This window comes from Mauremys reevesii, linkage group 4 (assembly GCF_016161935.1).
Source record: "Mauremys reevesii isolate NIE-2019 linkage group 4, ASM1616193v1, whole genome shotgun sequence".
Taxonomy (NCBI): Eukaryota; Metazoa; Chordata; order Testudines; family Geoemydidae; genus Mauremys; species Mauremys reevesii.
In genome coordinates, this window is record NC_052626.1 from 64,371,078 (window position 1) to 64,395,741 (window position 24,664).

At 43.0% G+C, this 24,664-nt stretch overlaps 1 protein-coding gene across 18 annotated transcripts in view; it reads left to right on the forward strand.

Annotated features, from left to right (window-relative positions):
• The window catches only part of DPF3 (double PHD fingers 3), a 246,937-nt gene that overhangs the window by 206,925 nt on the left and 15,348 nt on the right, over positions 1-24,664 (forward strand). Inside the window, exon 10 of one of the 18 annotated variants that reach the window (XR_005597649.1) lies at positions 4,614-6,935. The exons of the other annotated variants lie outside the window; for them this stretch is intronic. The gene's annotated coding sequence lies outside the window, so the exon portion shown is untranslated. Of the gene's footprint in view, positions 1-4,613; positions 6,936-24,664 lie in introns of those variants that run through there. 18 annotated transcript variants of the gene reach the window in all.

The following is a 24,664-nucleotide window of genomic DNA, read 5'->3' on the forward strand; positions in this document are numbered from 1 at the left end:
AAAGTACTTTTTCACACTACACCTGCCCTTCTCCCTGTCCACCCCAACTAATGTTTATGGGTTTTCAGTCACATTTGTAACTTTGTATTTTAAACATGTTTTTCTCTCTCCTGTTGCTGTGTTAAAGGCCACACAAGCAACAGAGGACACTGACTATACAAAGGAAGCAGTAGAACTGTTTATTCACAAAGTGCTTGCAAATGCACCAAGTAAAGAAACTTAAAAAAATACGTTGAGAAGAAAATGTTATTTCTTATGTCCTTCTGCTACAGTTATCATACTATAGGGCAGTGATGCCAAACTTTTCCTGCTGTGCCCCCCCTTACCAGTAATGGAAGCCCCCGCTTACCAGTAATGGAATCTGTCCACGCCCCCTCACCCCCATTACCTCACAGCCAGGTTGAAGGTGGAGCTGGGGCAGAACTGGGGATGCTGGAGGAGCTGGGGCTAGAGGCTGAATTGGTCTGTGGGTGGAGCCGGGGGAGGAGCATCTGCAGCTGGGGCTGGAGCTGGGCTGGGGTGGAGCAGGGGGAAGAGTGGAGTTGTGGCTTAGGCAGAGCCAGTCTGGGATCAGAGCTAGTTGTGGGGCTGGATGGCACTCCCATCCCATCCCACTGTGAGGGCTGGCCTGGGCCCTGCCACGTGCCCCTCTGAACATTCCTCTGTGCCCCCTGAGGCAGTTTGGAGACCACTGCCATAGTGGCTACTTGGAATTATAGTAGCCAAAAAAAAAATTCAGACAGAATTGTGATTTTTTAAAAAAATTTGACAGTGTTCCTTTAAATATATAGAGACCCAAAAAAGGGTTGAATATATTTTGAAGGAGCAAAGATTCATGGGAGTAATGTGGAAGACGGGTTAACCTGGGAAAGGTAGATGCTGGAACTTTGTCCTTTTTAGTCTATTTGTCTATGTTTTAGTGTCTAAGTGTAAATTGTTCAGGGTAGAGATTTTGTCTTTGCCTGTCTGAGCAGTGCCTAGCACAATCCAGGCTCTACTGGAATACAGATGATAATCAAATATTAATAATGCATTAAATAATGGCTTACTTTCATGAATAAAGTTATGATGACCATATATGTCAATTTGTGCCTGTAGCCACTAGGTGCCCACCTTAATGGCAATGGGGCAGGGGCAATGCCCTGCCCTCACTAAGAGTGCACAATAAGCTCATGTATAAAAATGCCAGCCAACATTTATTAGTAGTGTACAAAATGCCCAGTAGCTATATTTTGTGTGTGTATGTGTGTGTACACTCCTTGGATTGATCTGGTCCTGACAGATGAAGGAAGAAAGGATAAATGTATTGTGGAGGAGGGCAGTGTAGTCATGGAACTTCTTCAGATGTGCTTGCTATGGTAAAATAACAAAGGCGAGGAGAGAGCTGCAGCTCAGGGTTTAATAGGACAGGCTGAGCAGTGTGAGAGTGTAGTACAGGAGTGGAGCATGAAGGAGAAGCTGGAGTTGAAGGCTGTGGTCATGGAGTCAATATGCAGAGTGCAGGGCAGTCAAGGAAGGGAGAAGAGAGTTGAGAGCGGTAGAGGAATCTGAGAGATTGCTGGTGATTGAATGTCACAGACAGTGATGCTGAACAAAAGGTGTGATAACAGAGAGGAAACAAAAATGCAGTGGTGGGAGAGGAAACACTGCCTGGTGAAAACCAGGCTGGGAGCGTGGCCATAATTGTGACTATGGAAGTGATCATCGGAATAGAAGTTAAATACACCCAAGAGTGTTGAATGGTATTGAGGCATGGGATTGAGAATAGGGGAAGAAGGTTGGCCATAGAGGTCAGAGTTGAAAGCATACGCAAGTCCACAGGGGTGCTAATTGATACTCTTGTAGGAGTGGGGAGAGGAGAGTCAGATCACATGCAGTTTGAAGGCAGAGAATATGTGAAAGGAGCTGTAATTAGCCAGAGGAAAAAGGAGGCACCTGACACCACCAGCACCACAGACTTCTCAGTAGGGGTGGGGGAGTTGCACAGGCCTAGTGGAGTATCCTAAGAAAAACAAGCCACTGACCAAACCAAGAAGGCATAAAGAGAGTTTATGGACTTGAATTCCAGGACATAAATTGGGTGTGGGGGAGGCTGGGGGAGAGAAATAATCTCTTAAACCCGAGGGAAATGTTACGCTCTACAACCTCAGGATATGTCTACACAACATTTTGGAGTGAACTCCCCAGCCTGGGTCAACAGACTTGGGCTAGCAGGGCTCTAAAAATAGCTGTATAGACAGTGCTTTGAAGTTGCAGCTCAGGCTGGAGCTCAGGCTCCATTGTTTCTCAGGTTTTATTTTTCAGGCTTTTGTATGTTCCCTTAATAATGTGGGGGCACCTTCCCAAGCACCTCCCAACTCCTTCATACCAAAGGACCTCAGAGCACTTGCAGGAAGACCCACAGCTTCTTGATCCAACCCCTGCAAGCTCTCCTTGAATCTTAGTGGTAGGGCTAGTGGAGTTTGAGAGTGCAGCACCACTTGAGCAACTGACTGATGGGAGGAAAGGCCAGGTAGAGTGTCCAGGCCATTCTTGGTATGCTCCAACTCCTGGGATTTAATTAAAGGGCCTGCTTAACACGAATGGACCTTGCCTCATACTGGAAGATGACAGTTTAAAATCTTAAACAGAATATTGCTGATTGGGTGATTTATAAGCAGGTGGGGAATTAACACAGGCCTAGCTGATATAATGGCTAGGAAATAAATGTGTATCATGAGCTTTATTTGGGCAAGTGGCAAAGAAGGGACGGAAATAAAATTAGCTCATATTTTCCTCCCTCTCCCTTCCTTACTAATTTTATGACTTGTATCAGAATGAAGCAACTATGGGAGGATTACCTACAACAAACTAAATATCGCCTACTAAAACAAATGAGCAGCTCACATTAACTAGTGTCTCCTGTGTTCTGCTGCCACAGAAATCGGAGTTTCACCATTAGCTTCAATAGGATCAGCAGTGGGCTTTCTAGGTTAGTTTCTGCTACTGCAGTCAAATCGCACTGTAAATACACTAGTTAATGTGAGATGCTGGTTTGTTTCCGGATGCGATATTTAGTTTGTCAAAAGTAACCGCCTCCATGTTGTTTCGTCTTTAAGCTTTTACATTAGTTTCTCATTTTGAGTTCAAATTTGCCATTTTACAGCTCTCTACTTTGGTTCTTGGTTGGAGACAGAGGCTCAGATTGCTGCCTGCTGATGCGTGGAACACATCAGAGCTGCATCCAGATAGCGGCTGAGCCCAGCCAGTTCTGGGACACCATCTGTTATGAATACATTCTCCCCCTGCTGTTGTCCCACAATTTGGTGAATTGTTTTCATGACCATTAGAGAGGGTCTCTAAACACAATCTCTGATCTAAACACCTCCAAACTCTGAGTGTTCAAAATGTGGATCCTGATCCAAACTCTTTGGCCTAGGCTCATTGCTAATGGCAATCAATTTTGCTTAGCCTACTCCTCAGGCAAATGTCTTATTGACTCGGCCGGGAATTTTGCTTAAATAAGATCTGCCCAGTATGTGTTTTACTGTAACATAAATTGATGCTTGCAATAAGCCCTATTCTTCCTGTTTTTTGTATTTATTTGTAGGTTGTAATTATTCATGTGTTTGTAAAATATATATTTAATAGGGAAAAAAACGTTTGAAACATTTTAGAGTTCAAACAACTGAGTTGGCACTATTATTCATATCCCTCTATCTGTCTTTAGTATCTTGAAAAAGAAGAGAAATTATAATATAATTTTGAAACTTCAAGTTTCATGATTTTAAGGCCTGTTATCTCATAATTTACTGGAACTAGAAATGAGTGGTGTGTCCAGAAGGAAAGGGGAACTCCCCTGTCTCCCAGCATCTCTTTCTGTCATCAATAGTTTCTGAGGTTTTGACTCTTAAATGTATCACGGCTCCATGACTGAATATTTCCTGTCCTGGAACCGCTGACCATTTCAGTATTGGGGGTGAAGGAGATGAGTGGATTTCACATTTTGAGGAAAGAAATATTTTTGTGATAGACTATGGTAGTGGCTGTTTGACACTGCTCAGAGGTTTGGAATACAGGAGTTAGCCCCAGGGGAGATGAACTAGTGGGTGGAGTGCAGGTGTGATATTCAGTTTTTCACTTGTTCCAGAATTATCACATGACTGTCACCACCACATATGTTCTAAAATTTGGCTGGCATCACATAACTCCTCAGGGTAGGGAACATGTGTTCCTGCTTTTCATACACATGTGGCTCTATATAATGATTAATAATAACAACTTAAACAGCTCAGGATCTCATAAGCCAAAGGTCATAACCGCTAGTGAAGAAGCAGTTGTAGGAGATGAGTAATGAGGGGAAATGTAACTACATGTTCCACAGTGAAAAAGCTCACAACATTTGGGGATTTTTTGGGTACATGTAACCCCTTCACGTCCCATTTATCTTCTCTTGGTATTCATATTGAACACCCACATTCAATGGAAACTGAGTTTTGTCTAACTATATTTTAAAAGTTTGAAGTGGAGTGGGAGCCAGACTGGAAGATTTTGCTTTTGTTCTTTTTGAAGCGTTGCTTTTTTGTCTGTTTGGGGTTTTTTAGTTTTATTTTGTATTGCCTTTCCCTCTGCAGTCTGCCCTGCCCTTATGGACTCCAGCATCCTTCAAGCAAGCCATTTCCGAAGAAGGCCAAGAGAAGCCAGAATGCTTTGATATTTCTCCTCTCCTTGCCCAACCCATCCCAGCTGGCACAGGCGCCTGGACTGTAGAAAGCCTGCTGGCACCTGCTCAGAAGTTTTGGGATGCCCTAAGCTTGTGCAATACAAAGAAAACCTTTTCTTTGTTAAACATTTTGATTTTCATTGTCCTTTATGTGTGTGTGTAAACCCAGGTCAAACTGGAATTGATCTACAATAGAAATGACTGAAAAACAAACAAACTGAAAAAAAGACAACTATTTTATTTATTTCAATATTTAAGAGAGAAAAGAAGTGCTCAAGTTGCACAGTATTTTTGTTTAAAATACAGTTTACTTCAAAATTAAAAAACAATTTTGTGAAGACATGAAAATTAAAAAAAAGCACTTAATGTAAAATAAAGACTGAATATTTACTTTAAGGAAAACCTTTTTTTTAATTATGAAAATAAAGATCAACTCTGCTCTCTCTTACTTTAAAGAAGCCATTCATACATGTGCTGGGTATTTTTATTTTTTTGCAAATTGGATGTGGTAAGTGAAGATTGTTCTGGTTTACTTTCTCCTAAATTCTTGGTACTGTTTCCCTGTTAGCTACTTAAAGCTTATTTGCTTTACTGTGCTAGGCACAAATCTGAACAAATATACTGCTGAAAAAGCAAAGAACAGACCCAAAGGCTGAATTCTTGTTATCGGTTTTTGTGTCCAGGCTGGAAGGAATATTGATGTATCTTTTCTATAGAGTGAAACAAGTTTTGGCTTTACCAGTTCTGGGAAATATTGCTGCTGAAAATAGAGGTTTAAAAAAGGAACATCTCAATTTACAGCAGTGCTACATTTCATTTTAGTAACTCAGCAGCTCATTCTGAGAGATGCTTGCAATCTAAGGGCCTGAGCGTTCAAGAATTCTGGGTATGGAATCTCCCAGTGGAAGTCCCCTCCACTCCCAAGTGCAGCTCCATTGTATAATTGAGCCCTAGTTTGGGAACTACTGGACATTCAAAGGCATACAGAACTTCTTTTAAGCACCTCAGAAATAAGCAGCTGGGGTGACTCAGGAGGAGGCAAGTGTGAGGTGCCATGTGTAGAACCCTAAATTTAGTTTTATGGAGCGTGTGTGGGAAGGAAAGAGTTCATACATTTATTTTAAACTGTTACTCATCTTCTCAGCCTGGTAAGATGTATTGATTCATAGATGAATTGAAGGATCTATTTGGTTACCCAGTCCATCTCCAGGGGCCAGTGCAAGATTGTTCCCTACAGTGCTTTGTGCAATCTGGTTCTGAATGTCTCAAATTAAAGATACAGAACAGTCTAGTCTCCTAAAGAAGGCCTTGGATTTGAACCCGAGGCCTAGTCTACACTAGAAAAGGTTTGCCATTATAGCTGCTGCTGGTGAAGATGGTATCAGTTTCCCAAGCAAAATAAGCTATACTGGCAAAGGCATCTTTATGCTCATATAACTGGACTTTTGCCAGTATAGAAACGTTGCAAAACAATCACACTGACATTACTATGCCAGAAAACGTTTCTAGTGTAGAGCTGGCCTGAGCATCCTTGTCCCTCCTCATCCAGTGAGTCATCTCTGCTTAGTCACTAAATTATTTATCAAAGGCATCTGGGGAGAACCTGTTCTTTTGCCAGTGACAAGAAGGTGGTAGCATATGTGATGATAATGAAGGTCCTGACCCTTCATCTTGTTTCTTGCTCACCCAAGACCTCAGTTGACTTCACTGGGAATCTTGGGTGTGTTAGGAATGCAGGATCTGGAGGAGCCCCTCCCCTTCTTAATACCTAGGACCAAATCTGCAGGTGTAGGCAATATAACATCACTGACAGATTCTACTCCAGCTCTCACTGAATTCAATGGCAAAACTTATATTGCCATCAATGGGAGCAGGAGCAGGACACTTTGCCAGTTTTTTTTTAAATCTGCAGTTGTTAAACTGCCTTTAAAAATAATCAGGTTTTGTTCTGTTAAAATATAACAAGATGCACAACTGTAATGAAACTTCTCAAACTGTAGGGTCTGGATTTAATTTGTGTAATATTCTTATTAAATAAAAGTCTCCTGATGCCCCCATTGTATATTTCTCTGTAAATATTACTTTATCAACAAATCCCACAAGATCTTTTTAGTGCACACTATCATCTCTAAAACCCCACTGTCAAATATACTTGCTGTACATACAATTTTTTCAGCTCACCATTGTTTACAATATTCTCTTCAAGGCTTAAAATAAAACTTCCTTCTCCATTGATTTTGTTTTCCTTTTCCATTTGGTAAATGATGACTTTTGTCCTTGGGTTTTGTTTTGTATTTGCTAATGAAGCTTGAAATTAACACAGCTTTCTTGTTTTTCTTTGTTGGCTGGATTTTGGGAACAGTTTTTGTTACTTGCTTCTGTGGAGGTAGCCAGAGGAGAGAATAAAATATTGCTTTTGCGTAGGGCCCATGTAAATAAGAATGATTGTTTTCCATCATTTAGCAATAGCAATGGATCTTAAATGTGTATGTATTTGGAGGACCTTCCCCTTGAGATTAATACAACTTTGTTAAAGTAGGTCAAATGCAGAGTCAAAATTATTTGACACTGCCCGCCTTAGCATAGATTTTTGACTGGTTACATCATTTTTTTAAAATTCAGAACCTATCCACCATATTTCTAATGTGCCATCGCTTCAGTATCTAGGTGCCAGTTTCAAGCTTTTGGTTAATTTTGTTGTTTCACAATGTAAACATCAAACCTCTCCTCCCACACACACATTTTGGGGTGGGGTGATGGGGAAGAAATGAGAGAGGGACTGTTTCAGGTCTGCTGGGAGCAGTAGCCTTTTTAGGTAGTTTTTCTTTGTTTCTTTTTCCTCTGATAACTGTGCTGTCATTTATCTGAAACTCTGCTGGGTTTCCCTGTCCCCCATCACACTCTCGGCTACCAGAAGAGGTTACAGAAGGCACTTTCAGTGTTCAGGGCTGCATGCAATAGTAGCAGTTGGGTGCAGTTCTTAAGTGGTCTTTTGATGATTGGGAATAGAGCCCCTGGAGTAGTGAAACCAAAACTGGGCTTAATGACAAATAATATATCGCAAAAAGGAGAAAATCCAATAATTCTCTATAGAATTTAATAGGGATGAATCCAGTAGGGCTGTGGAGGAATTATTCTAAAACCCATAGAGAATGAGACTATAGAATTTTTAAATCCTCCAATATAGTAGAGGGAATATCCCTGTAATAATATCCCTATAATGGAAAGCTTACCATCCTCTGTTCAGTTGTATAGCCTCTTTCACATATGTAATTTTCATTTCAATCACTAGTTTGATTCCTGTCTTCATCGGGGGTGGAGAGGACTTGAAAATGTTGGTGAAAAAAGTTTTGACGGGAAAGATGGTTTTAAAGCTCATTCTTCTCTCCCCCAGTCACTGTAGCTGCCAGGAGCCAGTTTGACCCCTGACCAAATTTAGACCAACCTACAGGCTTTTGCAAGTTGCATGATCTGTAATGGCCATCAAGGTGCCATTGTCCTGTACACTGGCCATGGCCCTCCCATTCTTGGCACATCCCATATGTTGGGGCTAGGAGGGGGCTGAGAGAGATTGGCATAGAGCTGGTGGAATCCCCCAGCTGGCCTACTAGGTTAGCTCCAAGGCTGCTTAGGGTCGCTATAGCAAACTCTAGGATCTGACCCTTAGTACCTTTTAACCCCCGTCGCCCAGCAACTTCCAGTTGACTCTCTCTGGGCTTCACTCTTGGAAGCACCCCCTACCCCCCCTTTACTTGAGTTCAGACCCACAAAACTATTCTTCCAGAGGGATTTTAGACAGCGGATGCTCTTTTTCCCTGCCCCATATCTGGGCAGGGAGGAGGATTTGCCATAGCAAATCCCTATTCCCCTTTCCAAACCCTTGATCGTAGCAGTCTCTGCTCCTTCTCTCCCCAGCTGCAATGTGCCTAGATCCTAGATCATTTCCAGCTCCCTGATGTGCTGAACAGAGCACGCAGCCAGCAGGAAGATCAGTATCAGTATAAGGGTGGACTACCATACACAGCTATTGATCCTTGACAAGGAGAGAGGAAAACTGCAGGGAAAAATCCTTCCCTTGTATCTCCCTAGACAATGGGTAGGAAGCCCAGTGATTTTTTCCATTTGCCCTCGCTTCTCTCTTAGACATGGAACTTTAGCTAGAGGGCAGGCTTAGCCACTAACAAATCAAGGAGAGAACAGATGTTATTACAGGATTCCACTGCTCATAGCACTGTACCTTTTCTGTTAAATTGATACAGGCTGTCTTTCCCTGCCCTGTTCCACCCCCATCATCTCTGCTACTGTGTCCAATAATTGTGGATAAGTAGATGAGTTAGATATTTCTGCTAAAGTGATCAGGAGTGAAAGCTGGCATTTAAATTGGCCGCCTTAGACTTTTATTAAGGCCCCATCCATTCCCACCAGTGTAGAGCTACTGTTTTAGACTGCTAGACTCCGGAAGACAGCCCTGCACAGAGCTCCAATATAGAAGGCTTTTTAAAACCCCTAAGGTCCAGAAACATAATTGTACTTAGGTGAAAGTTTTAATTCTGCAGAAACAATGTAGGATTTAAGGGAGCTCAGGTTCCCTCCAAGCTCCTGAGCAGTCTAGAGTAGGAAAGTGTTAGATAAATACATCTTGTTTTTCTACTCTAGAGGGGCGCCCGCACTGGTGACAGTGGTGAGAAGAGAGTAGAAGGAAACATTTTCTTTTCCAGTTGCATCTAATCTGCCTCCCTGTGTCCACCAGTCTTGCACTGCTCCCAATTAATGTGGAGATTTATCCCGAGGGCTGTACAGCTAAGGGCTGTGATGGCATAGTCTATGAGCTGTGTGAAAAAAAATGTTGGTTGGTTTGGCCTAATTTAATGTTTTACTAGTATACAATTTCTGGTTTATTCCCACTACTTCTCCATACCTGCAAAAAGTCTTTTTCTGGTTAATATTTTCTTCCTAAAACTGTGAGTCCCGATTGTAATCAAAACCATCAAACCAATGGGGTATGAGGGAACATGTCTCTTACCATCCCAAACAAAACCTTTAATATTCTTTTGAAGTGACCTAACCTCTCATTCCCCTTTTTGATGCTCCCTGAACAGGAGCCCGACTCACTAAAACTTCCCTACTCAAAAGCATCCCTATTCAGGAAAGCACTGAATTAACTTCAGTGGAATGGCACCGTTTTCCTGAATTGGGGCTTGTATTTGTTTAAGCTCTCTCTTGTTCCATGAGAAACACTGTAAAATGGGATTTCCTTTGCTCCACCAAATCTGGACATTTAAAACAACCGAATCCTTGTTCTGATGACACAAGAGACTTACCCTTTATTGCATTGCTTTACTTCATCACTGTTTTCTAGAAGACCCCAATGCATTTGTACTCCCATGATATGCATTGGTTGTGTCTAGAAGAGTACTTACCATAACTAAGATTTGGATGATTGTTCATCCATCTGGCATCCAATTCTTCCATGATAAGGAAGTGTGCCACCTTCTTTTTTTTAAAGAACCTAGATTTCTGGAGCAGTTTTGTCTTTGTATATCATCATCCACATTACAATTAGAAACCGCTGACTGGATTTCAGTTTAAAGTTGTCTAAAACATATGGAGTGGTATTGAGTGACCTACAGACAGGGTCCAGTTATGAAGCTGCTACAGAAAAGATGACATATTTTGAACAATGGAAGTTGAATGATGGATTGAAGTTCTCTGAACTGCTGCTGCCTGCATGAAAGCAACAGAAGTTTTGGCAAATTCCTAAAGGGGTCAGTCCTCCTTTGAACTCCTGGCTGATAGACAGCTCCGCCTGGCAAGAGAAAGACCTATCCACATTGGTTTTGCTATTCTTAACCATCTATGATGGCAAATTCCCTAAGAGACCTTCCAGTTCATATCAATGTTCTCCTAAATGTTTGTGATCCTTTGAGACATTTTTGCTTGAACTGAACCACTCTGCCTCATCAGCCTCTGGGTCTCTGTCATAGTATTAGCAGCCATGTGACTTCACCATGCAGTGCTTTGGGAGGAGAAGGAGCATGTTCGTCACATATAACCAGCTTTCCTGAAACAGATTAGAGGTTTTAAAAAGAGCACTACAAGAATTATGCCAATGTTACTGGAGACTTAATTTAAGATGTTAAACAGTTCTTTCACCAGGTAACAGGCATTAGTTACTTTTGTGTTAATCTCAAGTGACAGAAGCCAACTCTCTTAAGTGAGAGGAACCCATATGACGTGAGGCAGTCAAGAGCTGTACAGTAACGAAGGTGGATGTTTTTATTTTTGTAAGTGTCAGATACCCAGTAAAACAACAGTAAACGACAGATACCCAGTAAAACACCTATATGCCAGACGTAGAACTTCATACAACACCCTTTGCAGCAGTTTCTCCTTCCATCACAAATGCTGGGGTTTCCACAATACTGCTCTGCTTCTGGTGTAGCTTATTGCTGTAATATAACACTGAAAACCTTTCAGCCATCTTCTCTAGGCTCAATTCGTCATTTCAGTTTATAGTGGGCTTCAGCAGCCATATAAACCTCCTCCTTAGTTAAACACCTTTCCAGTCCTTTATCGGGGTGTCTCCTTCCTTATAGCCTTCCCTCCAGACTCAGTCTTTTGCAGCCCTTCTAGCTGGGGCTTTGTGCCCAGCAGCCTTCTGCTCCCTGTAGGTCCCTCAGCTGAGGCATATTCCTCAGCAGGCTTCTGCTTCTTGCAGATTCCTCTCCCAGGCCTCGTCTGGAAGCTCTGGAGAGTTCTCACCTGCCCTCTTCCCAGCAGGCTCCCTGTTGATTTCAGTGGGAGTTAGGCAACTAAGCACATTTGAAATTCCCACTAGGCACCTAAATACCTTTAAAAATCTGGCTCTGAAGCCCCTTTTGCACTGTTCTAGGAATATTGCCATTCTGTTCTGGCCTTATGTAAATAAGAATTAGGCCCTCCTGTATTTAAGGGGCCTAGCACTAGTTCTCTTACAAAGGCTTCTTTGATACCTGGATGCAGCTCCCTAGAAACCTGATCAGAGAGGTGCTGAGCACCCCCAACTCCCATTAAAGTTAATTGGAGTCAAAGACATTCAGAAACTTCCAAGCCTGCGGGCTCTATGAGAAAATCCCTTAGGCCCTTTGTCATGACTAGAACTGCCATTACCAAGCCTGCTAGCAGTTAAAAAATTAAAACTGCATCAGGGGCCTAAGAGCTACAGCTAATTCCAACAGGACAAGGCAATAAATAAATAAAATGTGGACTGTAAGCATTTATGTCCACTGCTGTGGCACTTGCTAATTGCTTGATTAATCAAATGTGATACTTAGGTGATATAAAATATCATTTATATACATTAAAGGAATGCTATTAGCTTGTTAAAACCTAAAATATGACTGACCTTTTCACTTGTTGTTCTGATGTGGAAGGTCATCTGGGATCTAACAAATGAATGTATGTTTGTCTGCCATTTTTCCACCAAAAAACAGAAACCACCACCACTTTGGCATGATTTATTGAAATCACGGTGTGAGCTCCCTCTGCTGGTTGCAGCATGTGGTTAACTAACTAAGCCCTTCCCACTAAATGATGATATTTTGATGGAGAAGTAAATAAAGGGCAGCCATGTTGACCAATGCTCCATTGGCAAGAGAGGAAAACCAAAATATTTAAAAAATGGAGAATGGAAAAATGACAGTGCAATTTTATTTTCCAGCTTCTAAGATTGCATTACAAACAATGATAAGTATGTTTATATATAATATACTTTCTCTCTGTCACTCACACACACTAGATGGAGTCCATTTAAATGAATGAATGAAGTAACTTATTCAGAATTGTTTTTCTTTCTGTTTAGCTGAGTGATGTGGCGCTAGTTATGTTGGAGTATACAATTACACTACTATATTAGCAATAGTATAAATTATAGGCAATTCAACAGACTTGCATGGGAAAGCCAGAGCTGTTACATTTACAGTATATGTTTATGTAGATAATGAGCCATTTACTCACTGTGCTGAATTTATCTATCTGTATGATACATAGTTACCTCATGTAACAGCAATGAGGTTACTGTGTATGCTATGGCATAATGTCTTATGCATAGTTATTTCTGCAGTTTATTTAATATTAAATAGTGAAATTTAAATAATTTCTATGGAGTTTGCCATTTGATTTGAATTTTTGGGAACCATTCTGGCTAGTAACTTAATTCTGAGCTGTTCTTAATGCATTCTAGGAAGAGAATTGGTTGGCTGAGAAGACTGATAAGATATTTCCCCCCTCAAATTCACAAGTTAAAAACCAATCCACTCAATTGTGTCTGAGTCATTCTTATCTGATGGCTGTTTCATGGCACATGGAGAAATCACCCCTGTTCATAGAGAGACTAGGTCTTTGTACCACTGAAGCCCCTATGGGCTTAAGTGGAATTTCAGTGGTGCATCACCACTAGTGCCCCCCTTGTTGGAAGTCTGAGAAGAGAAGCCAAGGACTGAAAGGCCCTCAGAAACCAGCCAATGCTCTCACCACTACCGATGGTCCCTCCATCTCAGGTTTGAGATAGGTCAGTGTAGCAAAGCCTGTTTTGTGGATAAATAGGGGGCGTCAGGGTTGTCATTCTGCACCTTTTACGAATACTAAGTTCATGCAAAAATTGTGTTCTGAGACAATGCTCTACTTGCAACACTGCAAATCTTCCTTACAAAAGTGTGTAGGGGAGAGTATTTTTTTAAAGAGCCAAACAACTTCATAAGGGGTGAGAGGGAGGAGGAAGTCCTGTGAAGAAATGAATTTTAAAAACAATTTTTATAGCAATAACAAAATGGTTATAAAATTCTATCCAAAAATCATCCCTGGAATGTAAAATACCGACTTAGAAAATAGGTGTTTTCAGTGCTTGAAATGTGGGTGACACTTTTGGTCCCTTCAGCTTGTGAGGCTGGTTCTAAATTGCAGTGCAATGTTGGTTGGGACCCCTTCTTGCACCTTTCAGGAACAGATGGCATTACCAGGGTCCAGTGCATGCCTAGAAAACTGTTATTTTCAAGGGTTACCTTCAATGTATCTGTATGCTGGACAGCGCTAGAATCCCCTGCAGACGTGCTGCTGTCTGTTTGTATTAACACAGTAGTTTAACACCAGTGATGTTGAAGAAGGAGCAGGTATTAGGGCAGCAGCCGTCAGGGCTGTTGGTTCTAACAGATGGCAGGATTATTGCTCAGATAGAAAGGGTGGAGATCATATTTATTTTAAAAATAAGGTTCTTTTTCACATACTGACAAAAGGATACCTGGTCCATGGCTTCCCAAACACCTTAGACTCTACAGCATTCCTTTCATTATAACAATACCACTGGAAATCTCTGGCTCCCTTAGGATAGCAATGTTGTAAATAGGCTATAGGGCAGATGTGTTTAATCTACTGGGAAGAGCTGATTTAACTAACTAACAAACAAAAACCCAACACAACAGCACCGTAACCCTCCATCCTTTATTTTAGTGTTTATGACCAAGTGTTTTTGCTTCACTGCTCATTTTGAAAGGGTTAGTGAGCCTGCCAGTTGACTGAAAGCTCTGGTGTGTGAGCTGGCCTGGCTGGGTTGCCTGCAGTGCATAGTGACGAGGTCTGAACTGTGCTGGAGTTTTTTCCACTGCAGTTTGTTGAGGAATAATAAAAAGGTCCCCCAGACAAGTGATGCATTGGCTTTCCAGATTGTAGAGATTGACCCTGTCTGGACAGGCAGCTCACCTCCCCCATCCACCCTTTCATCTTACCACTGCCTCACTTTGCTAGACAATTAAATACAGAAAACATCTTGTATTGAAAGGAATACAGTGCTAGGAATACTTTACACAGCACATTCGCCAGTACATACATCTGCTGGGTGTAGAAACTCAGCACAGTAGCAATAGCATTCTCTGCCATACTTTAGAAATTGTATTATTTTAGTTATTAGGATCTGTGTTCCTGCTACTGAAAGCCCTGGTGTACAGAATCTGTGCAGTGCCTGAGGGCGGTTTCTTTCCTGTTGGTATTGGTAAGCAGCCTAACTGCCTTTTGGCAATTAGCAGATCATTACCCATAATGCTATGCACACTGATGCGGGCTGGTGGTTTTTTTGGAGGTCGCACTGACCTAAATCACCCCCAGGAATTGTACTGCGTTGGATGGTTTATTCAGTACAGTAATGAGCTGAGGCTTCGATACAAGGTCATTTGAGTGCTCCCACGTCATTTTTCTTAGGCAAGAAATAGCCATTTTGCTTAGCAGCCAGCAGTGTCTAATAGGGGTCAGTTTGGGAAAGAAGGAAGCAGAACATTGCTTGATTCAGGATGGGAAATTCTGGGAGGACAATGGTTTCAATGGATCTAAGGTCAGGTTACACTCTTACACCTCTCAGTTGGGGCCTGTTTCACCACTCCGTTACCCCAGCTTCACAACAGTGTAACTCCAGGAATGAATCAGGTTTTCTGTTGTCAGGAAGCTGGACATGCTAATCAATAAGCAGAACATATTCTTATTGCTCCGTGAGAAACTGTGTCAAGTATGACTTGGGCTTGATTCTCCACTGCCTTGTACCTCATGTACTGTGTGAAAATAGGAATGGTAGCTTTTTGCATCTACCCAAGGTGCAGTGGAGAATCAGGCCCACCTTTCTATACACAGTCTGATTTTGATCACAGTTACACCGGTGCAAATCTGAAGTCAATAGAGTTGCACTGATGTAAAACTGGTGTGTACCAGAGGAGACTCAGGTGCATCACATCTATATCTCTCTATAACTTTACGTAAGTGGTGAAGATATTCTTGTGAATTGCAGAGCCAGTTGATAAGCCTTTATTGTGCACCTTGCCCTTCACTTGCATTCTGCCCAGTACACCATCTCCCCTTGACTACTTGTAATATTCCAAACCTCTGAGCAACTCGAAACACAGGGCCAGATCCTCAGCGATGGTAGGGCTGCTTTGCGCAAAGCATTCTTAAGAATGGCCTAAGCAGCTGAAACACCATCCAACCTCTCAGTCCCCAGTACAATAGCAAGTCAAGGGATGGGACTTAGCCAGAATGCACTGTGCTGTGGAGATCCATGGTTGCCACAACAGCTTTTTGGGTGGCTGCTGCAGGCAGCTGTAAGTTAGAGAGCAGCCTCGCAGTTGCTCTAATTTACACCAGTGGTTGAACTGTCCCCTAGGATTTTAAAGTTTGAGACCCTAAGCAACCCAATCAGGAAGTGTTTCTTTCTTTCCCCATCAAATGTGGAATCTGTCCTCCATATTACTACATATCTACTGTGTAGATCCAGGGCAGCAGAATGTGCAATATTAAGTTCTGCACCAGTGACAGGTATAACGTCTGATGCTGTTTGTTATGACTGCAGGGTTTTACATGGCAGTTTGATACCAGTGGAAAGGGGAAATTCTTCTTTGAGTGATGGTCCCTATATGTATTCCAAACTTGGGTGCACATGCGCGCCATGTGACAGAGCTGGAAGTTTTCAGTAGCAGTGTCCATTGACCTGCATGTGCATCATATGTTGCCTCATGCTCGAGGTTATAAGAGGCTGTGTGGGGCCACGCTGATTCAGTACCCTCTTACCGCTGCATGGTTGGAGTCAGAATCCTCCTTCCTTCATGCTTGTAGTCTATGTATGTAGCTAGTTTAGTTTTTCTTAATAGTGTAGATAGTTCATAGTTAGTATAGTTGGTCTTGCCCTGCTCAGGGCCTGTCTCAACTTCGTTGGGGGACTATGCCCCACGTTCTGGGGTTCAAAAACTGTGCATCATGCCCTTGCTTGTTCTCAGTGAGTGATGAGCACCACTGCTGTTGGTATTGCTTGGGGGAGGTGCATCTTTCTGTGAGATCGGCAAGTCCTTTCCCCTGCGGACCCGTGAGGCTTGTCTTTTGCGACTCCGGAAGTTCCTCATGGAGAAGAGTCTTCAGCCGTGTTGGGCGTCTGATCCAGGACCGATGGAACTAACAGTGCATCTCCCTTCACTGGTGGTGAGTGCTCCACCCTCTGCCTCCTGCCCAGATCCATCAGTACCACCGGTGCAGGGCAAGTCCAAGTGAGAGGGTTGTAAGTGTTCTCATGGGCACCGTACAAGTCCCTGTTGCAGACTGCCTCTAAGCACAGTGTTTCCTCCCCAAGGCATACCAGGTTGGGTGAGACATTGCATATGGACCCCACTGTGCCACCTGCTAAGCTCCCCCATGCAGTGTGTAAAGCTAAAAGGAAGGAGGAGGCACTGGTACCGCAACTGCTGTCCCAGCTGTGCGAAGAGACTGCCTCCATGGCATGCGCCCCCATTGTGACCAGAGTCTCCACATTCCACGCTGCACATGCCTCCACTCTCCAGTGGTCCAAGAGACATCCCCTGGATGCCTGGGTGCATCAAACCTCTGCTCCCAACAGCACACCTAGACCTGCCATATCCATCCCTCCACTGCTCTCGGTACTGCAGCCCCCTACTCCGGTGGACACACTGCTCCTCTTTTGACAGCGACCACACCTGGCGGTTGAGCACAGATGGCCCACACTGATGGCTCCACTGCTACTGGAGGTCTCTTTGGACTCAGACGACTATTCATTAGGGGAACCGTCATTCTCCTCTGTGTCAGGGCCCAGCTCAGGCTCGGTACACTCCTGCACCGCTGCCTTGGAATGTGTATCCTCGGGGCCTGTCGTATACCCAGGACCCCATGGGCACACTGGCCACTCTGGGACTCATACCATCACCCATATCCACCTTTCCAGGCCTTGCACCCTTCCGTCCAGGCTCCTGTGCCGCACAGGGCATGATCACACCAGTGCCCAACCCCTTAATCAGCCTGGCTTCTATTTCCTGTATTTTCTCATCCCTAATAAGGGAGGAGAATTCTGCCCCATCCTCAATTTCCAACTACTCAACACTTTCATTAGGAAAATCAATTTCTGTGTGGTAACACTCGCTCCCATCATACCCTCCCTCCCAGCTCTCTACATGAAGGACGTGTATTTTCACATTGACGTCCATGCGGCCCACCACAAGTTTCTTCGCTTCCATGTGGGCGACAACCACTGCCATTTCAGAGTTCTCCTCTTCGGCATTGTGACAGCTCCAAGGGTCTTCACCAAAGTCTTTGTGGTTGTGGCAGCCCAACTAAGACAAGTAGGGTACTCTGTGTTCCCTTACTTAGACGACTGGCTTCTGGTGGCACCATCTCTTGCAGAGACGACATTGGCCCTCTGCGCTCTAGGCATCTGTATAAATGAGGAGCAATCTGTGCTTGTCCTGAGGTGGACAGTCCACTTCATCAGGGCATGCCTAGATTCTGGGACAGCTCAGGCCTTTTCCTGCCCTGATGTCCCTAGAGGCAGCTCTATGCTGCAACCCATGCACCCCAGTGCCAGCTGTCTCTGCCTCTTCAGCCACTTGGCAGCCTGCCCCCATGTGACACCACAGACCTGCCTGCACATACGCCGTCTACAGCTGTGGCTTCTATCAGTCTGCAGACTCCACATTGACTACCTGGATGCCACACTGACTGACCCTGCACTCATCAGATGTATGCCATGCACTTCCGTTCTATCTTGACAGAACCCGCACCTTTTGCACCCCTGCACACCTTTTTGTAGCCATTGCAGAGAGGTTGCAGGGCCAAGCCTTCTCTTCACAGTGCATATCAAAATGGGCCTCTCTATGCATAACAGAATGCTATAGGCAGTCTAATACCCTGCTGCCCGACAGGATTAAGTCCCACTACACGTGGGCACATGCGACCAACTCCACCTCCCTGGTTGACATCCCTGGCATGACATATGCTGGGCGGTGACCTGGCACTCCGTGCATACCTTCACCGCCCACTACGCCATCACCCAGGGAGTGACGGAAGACACAGCTGTGGGCCGGGCCATCCTGCAGACGGCAATAGCTCTTGCTTCCTCGCATCCACCTCCACGCTGATCACTGCTTGATACTCACCCATGTTTGGAATACATATAGGGACCATCACTCGAAGAAGAGGAGGTTACTTACCTGTAACTGGAGGCTCTTTGAGATGTGTGGTCCCTATTTGTATTCCAATATCTGCCCACTGTCCCCTCTGCTGCGGTCTGCGCTACTCAGAGGTAAGAGGGTGACTAAGGGTGGATCACCCCGCATGGCCCCTTATAACCTTGCCTGGAGCATGAGGCAATGTATGACGCACGTGTGGGTCAACCGCTACTGCTACTGAAAACTTCTGGCTCCGGCGCATGGCACGCATGTGCACCTGCGTTTGCAATACAGATAGGGATCACACATCTCAAAGAACTTCCAGTTACAGGAAAGTAACTTCCTCTTCCTAATTGTCCAGTGAGACGTACAGAACTTGTACCCTGAGGTCTAGCCCAAAATACAGAACTCTCACATTGACATTTTATGTATATTAAAGTGATTTTAGGTAATTTTAGAGCCTTTTAAAATCTAGTAGGTATATTAAGATCTGTACAGCTGGACTATGTGTGCTAAGGAAGTCTGGATTTACAGGGGACAAGATATTTAGAAGTACCAATAAAACCATTTAAAAACACTCTAAAGCATTTGAAAGGTATTTGTGTGTAAAATAGCAGCATATTCAGAAGACATGATGGTTTGAGGTGGGATAAACATTTTACTGGCACCCTTTTGATATTGCCTGAATAATTCACTCATTGCTTTGCCACCTGTGCATTATGCAGGTCATCCCAAATTGTTACAAATAAATCTTCCAGAGCACAGCCTTCTAGGATGAATTGTTTTCTCTCTCTCTCGAGCAGGGGTGTGTGTGTGTGTGTGTGTGTGTGTGTGTGCGCATTCCTCCCCTGAGCAGATATGTACATAATGTTATAACATGCACATCCTTTGAGCCAAATTTTGCTCTCAGTTAATTCTACAGTCAAGGTGCTTGGCTGTAATAGCAGAATTTACCCCAGTTGATGAATTCCTCATGTTCTCTATAAATATCTTCCACGCTTAAACACATTTTCCTTACATCTCTGGTCCTTTACCATTGGCAAACATTGATTATTTTCCCCAACACCTGTATTTATAATGGAGCTGAAATTAACATATCTATTTTTGACTTCATTATTTATGCAACATTGATGAATTATGATGATAATTAGCACTGGTAATTTCATCAGCTCTATTAATAAAGACCTTGCACCTATAACACCTTGTCTCCACAGATCTCAAAGTGCCTTATGAACATTGACAAATTATGCTCACCAAACTCCTGTTACAATAATTAATGCCATTTGACAGATGGAAAAACAGAGTCAAAGAGGTTAAATGGCTTGCCCAAGCTCTCATTGGAAGTCTGTGGCAGGGCTGGGCACAGAACCTAGAACTCCCAAGTCTTTGCTCTTTGTTTTAGCTACTAGCTTGTGATTTCTTTTGATCAGAGGTTTCCTGGGTGTTAATTAATGGGGTGAGCTCACAACATTGTGTTTTTTTTGTTTGTTTGCCGGTCGGTCTTGTACAAATAGTGGCAGGTATTTTTGTTTGACACTTTTTAATGCCCAGCAAGTGCTGGATTTATTCCCTTTAAAAATATGAATAATTGATAGCAGATTAGTTCAATTAGTATAAACAAAGAATCATTAAAAAATATGGCCAGTCATGTCAGAGTTTTTGCCTTATAAGAGAAGGGCTTTGTTTACCCTTCACATTTTTACCTAAGCTTTACCTAAAATTGTGAGCATTTCATGTATGCTAGCACTCTCAGGGTACATATTGGGTTGGTAGCCATGGTGGGAAATTTTAAGGGAAAATGTGTAGTATAGTCAAGGCTAGAGAGAGAGATCTGGCTGGTTGGCTTCCTCGGGTACAGGATTTTCAAAGAATTGCTTCAGGTTGGGAGGTATTAGGCTAGGAGACTCACTCCCATAATGATCATTGGGATATGCATGATTACAGTTTTGCACAACTCTTGGAAAGCGTATGAACTATGGACTAAACAACCACTGTTAAACATCCCTAGCATTTCCAGGAGAACTTAAAATATAGACCACAAGCCAATTATCCTTTCAGTTGCACATGTGCAATTCCCATTGACTCCAGCTGGAGTCATACCTGCATGACTCAGAGCAGAATTTGGCCCAATGTCTATTATGCAAGAGTTTTTTTGGCCCCTTGGGTGAGCACTTAAAACTGGGTTCATTGTATTTGATATTCGTTTGTAATTCAAATGCATTACTTCACTGGAACTGGCAGTACCTGGGAGCAAACTACCATCTCTTGAATGCAGTTGCCTGCACCTCCCAAGTGCTAGGGCATCAGAATATCTTTTTTTTTTTTGCTTTGTCCTCACTGGTCAAAGAGAAACTATGGGGTGAAGAATGGTGTGCTCTGCTACAGCTGAATGGTCTCAGATCTCCATCAATTATTGATGGAGTTAATTCTTCCACAATTACTGGCATATTGGAGCTAGCTGACAGAATCAAGATGGCCTGTCTATTAACTAAGGCCACCAGAACCCTTTAAGGCTCATTTTGTAGCAGAGCAGCGTTTGGTCAGCAGCATCTGCAGCACTGGTATTGCATGCCTGCAGAATGCCTATTATCTCTCTGTAGAGTGCAGCAATGTGTGTATTCATATAGTGACTCCATTGAAAGAAAAGGGCAGATTTTCTCACTGTTATGTCACCAGGCTTTTAGTGCCTCCTTTTCTCCTCCCTTTGTTTAATAATAAAATGTTGGCTGGTTGTAACAATATCCAACACTGACGCTTTTAACGTTTTCAGCTTATTTCAAAAGGTGAATTCAATTTTGGTCTGTTCTGTGGACTTAGAGCCAGAAACTCCTGAGTTCTAATCCCCGCTCTGATGCTGATTCTTTCTGTGAGCTTGGGCAAATCACTTAATCTCTCTGTGCCCCAGCTTCCCCACCTGTAAAATGGAAATAACAGTACTTCCCTAATACACAGGGCTATTGTGATGATCAGAGAATTAGGGCTTCATCCTGAAAACACTTAGGTGCATGAATAGTCCAATTTAAGTCACTAGGACTACTCCATGCATAAATATTGGCATGATTAGAACTTTAGTATTTTGAGAAAGAGCTCTGATGATAGAAAGGGCTATGGAAATGCCAAGAATAAATACCCAGTTTTTCCAATTATTGCAATTTGATCATGAGTCTTGTGACACATGGTGCTTTTTCTTAAAGTTCCAGCTCCTGGACTCCTGTGATTATAGAGAATTTCAGCTTTCTCATATTTATATGTTTCTAGCCTTCATGGTTACTGAGGAAAGCTTCAGAATGGGACCCTGAGAGACAAACATCAGAGTGCAAATGAAAAGAACCCCCAATTTTTTATTTTTTTTTTAGAAATCTTATACATTTTAAGACAATCTCATAATTTTGCGGGGCCTGACTCATGATTTTTGAAAGCCTGGTTTTGGCAATACTGCACATGTGTAAGCATTATAAACTATATCTTTAGGCAGACGAGTGAGGACAGAATCTGTACTTTACATGCTACCCCCCACTAGAATTAGAGCTTGCCCTTTTATTTTCAGTAATTGCTCTAATTCCTTGTAATAGCAACACCAGTTATATCAACACTGATTCCATCATAGCAATATGAAGGGCTTGATTTCTTCAGTTACTTTGCCCATGGAATTTCCATTACATAGACGGGGTGGCTGCAACATTGGGCATTCTACCTGTGCCATCAATCTGTGGTTGTTTAAAGACCTGAATAGTTTATGGACTACTGACAGAAGGTAACCAGGATCCCCATGGATTTTCATTATGCCATTGATTAAAACAAAAACAAACAAACAAAAATCCCATCGCACATACGTGGTTGAAGAAAGGACTGAAAAATACCATAATCTTGTCTGACAGTTGCACTGTATGCTGATTATATGTTCCTTTTGAAACTGGGTGAAAATCCCTTTTGCTTAGCATAAATATTTTTAGATTTGTTTCTTTAAAGAAAAAGGAAGCTGGTGCTTATTGTTGTCTCAAAAATCATCTCTGCAATTGTTTGGAAAAGATTATTGATTGGATTGTTAATTTAAACAGTCGGTGGTGGTTGTGACAGTGCACATGGTTACAATTAACCTTGCGATGCAGAATTCATTATTGAAGAAGCACTAATGAGCCATTCTAAGGTCTGTACTGATCGCAGAATGCCTGGATGCAGCAGATCACTATTGGCTGCAATGTCATTCTTCGTCTTTAGTGTCACACAGTCCGTGAGGGATGGAGCAATTTAAAATATTTTTAAGGTATTTGTGTTAAAATCTTCCTCTCTATTAGCCTATACTAGCATTGTGTGCATACCCAGTGAAATATTTCTGACATGATCTCTCCTATCCAGGGCCGGCTCCAGGGGTTTTGCCGTCCCAAGCAGCAAAAAAAAAAAAAAAAGAAGCCATGATCGTGATCTGCGGCAATTCAGCGGGAGGTCCTTCGCTCCGAGTGGGAAGGAGGGACCCTCCGCCGAATAGCTGGACGTGCTGCCCTTCTCCGGAGTGGCCACCCCAAGCACCTGCTTGCTAAGCTGGTGCCTGGAGCCAGCCCTGCTCCTAACCCCAAATCAGCTGTCTACTGGATGTGCTGTAAGATCAAACAACATGACATTTGAAGCAACATTAGGAGAACTATAAAATACTGACCATGTGGGCCTGAGCCACAGAGTTTAGATCCAGATCTGAACGTCTGCAAAGATGGCGAGTGTTCATTCTGATTTGGAGTTCTGATTCAGGGCTATCTGTGCATTCAACTGCTTGCTTACGGCCAAGGGCTTACTTGCTGTTACCTTCCTGAGTGCAGGTTTGGCTGTATGTGTTGTTTATAGCATTTGTTCCATAGCAAATTTTATCATTAGAGTGCACTTATAGTCTGTTAGAAAAGTGACTGTCTGAACCTTTGACCAAGCTACTACCTGTTGCCATTTTAGCATTCTGTCTATTGACTTCAAGGACACAATACATTTGCGCTACTTCTTCTTCCTGTTAGCTTGCAGAGCTCATATGGGTATGTGAAACTGAACTGGAATCTGTTATAATCAGGATTATTAACTGAGTTTCAACTGCAGAACCTTCACTGCACATCTCAAGCTACCCTAAATACAGTTTATCACAGGATTGTAGAACTAAAAGTATTTCTAGGCAATCACAACCACAGACATGGTGCAATAAAACCTTTATCGCTCCCTGTCACACACAGCTCCACCACATCTGTCATTTAGGTCATTTCTTGGGCTGCCGTTTGTGCAAGTCTTTTTAGAAATACCTGTAATTGCAAAACAGTCTTTTTCTGTTATCACTGTGAATCTACCAAAATATGTCTATCAGACTCAGGTTCAATTAGGCTCTTCCGTTCTTAGCAGGGGGAATGCCAGAAGCTGCTCTGCTCTGGAGCTTAGATGCTCCATGGGAGCATAGCCACAGGAACTCTCTGCTATGGAGTTTCCATGGTGTCACACAGAACAAAAGGCCAGTCTAGAGTGGAGCTGGAGAACCAGAAAGGAGAGCAGGGAAAAGAAAACTTATTTGACTTTAATGCTGTGAACTGTACATCGACAAATTCTCCAAGCATTAGAGGGCCTGATCTAACGCCCAGTGCATTCAGTGGCAATCTTTCCGTTGACTGCAGGAGAAGCTGGATTGGGGCTATGGTCACAACAAAAGAGGGTCGTGAACATGAATCAGAACCTGACTTGAAGGCTGGAAGGACAGGTATCCAGGAGACAATATCTTTCTTCAGAAAGTGAAGAAACTCTGGTCTAGCAGAGAGAGCTAGTCCTTGGGATGTGCAATGATTTGGTCACCTGTAGTTGCCCCTTCGACAGTCACAAAATTCCGGGACAGGGCATGGCAGGCTGCATAAACTGGCACCCCTTGCAGGTGATTTGCTCTCAAAATAGGCCAGACCAGCACTGCTAGTAGAGCCGACTAATGGGAAATGTTTTACAATCTCCATTATCATTATTTCCCCAATTCAGCCTAGCCAGCTTAAAGTGG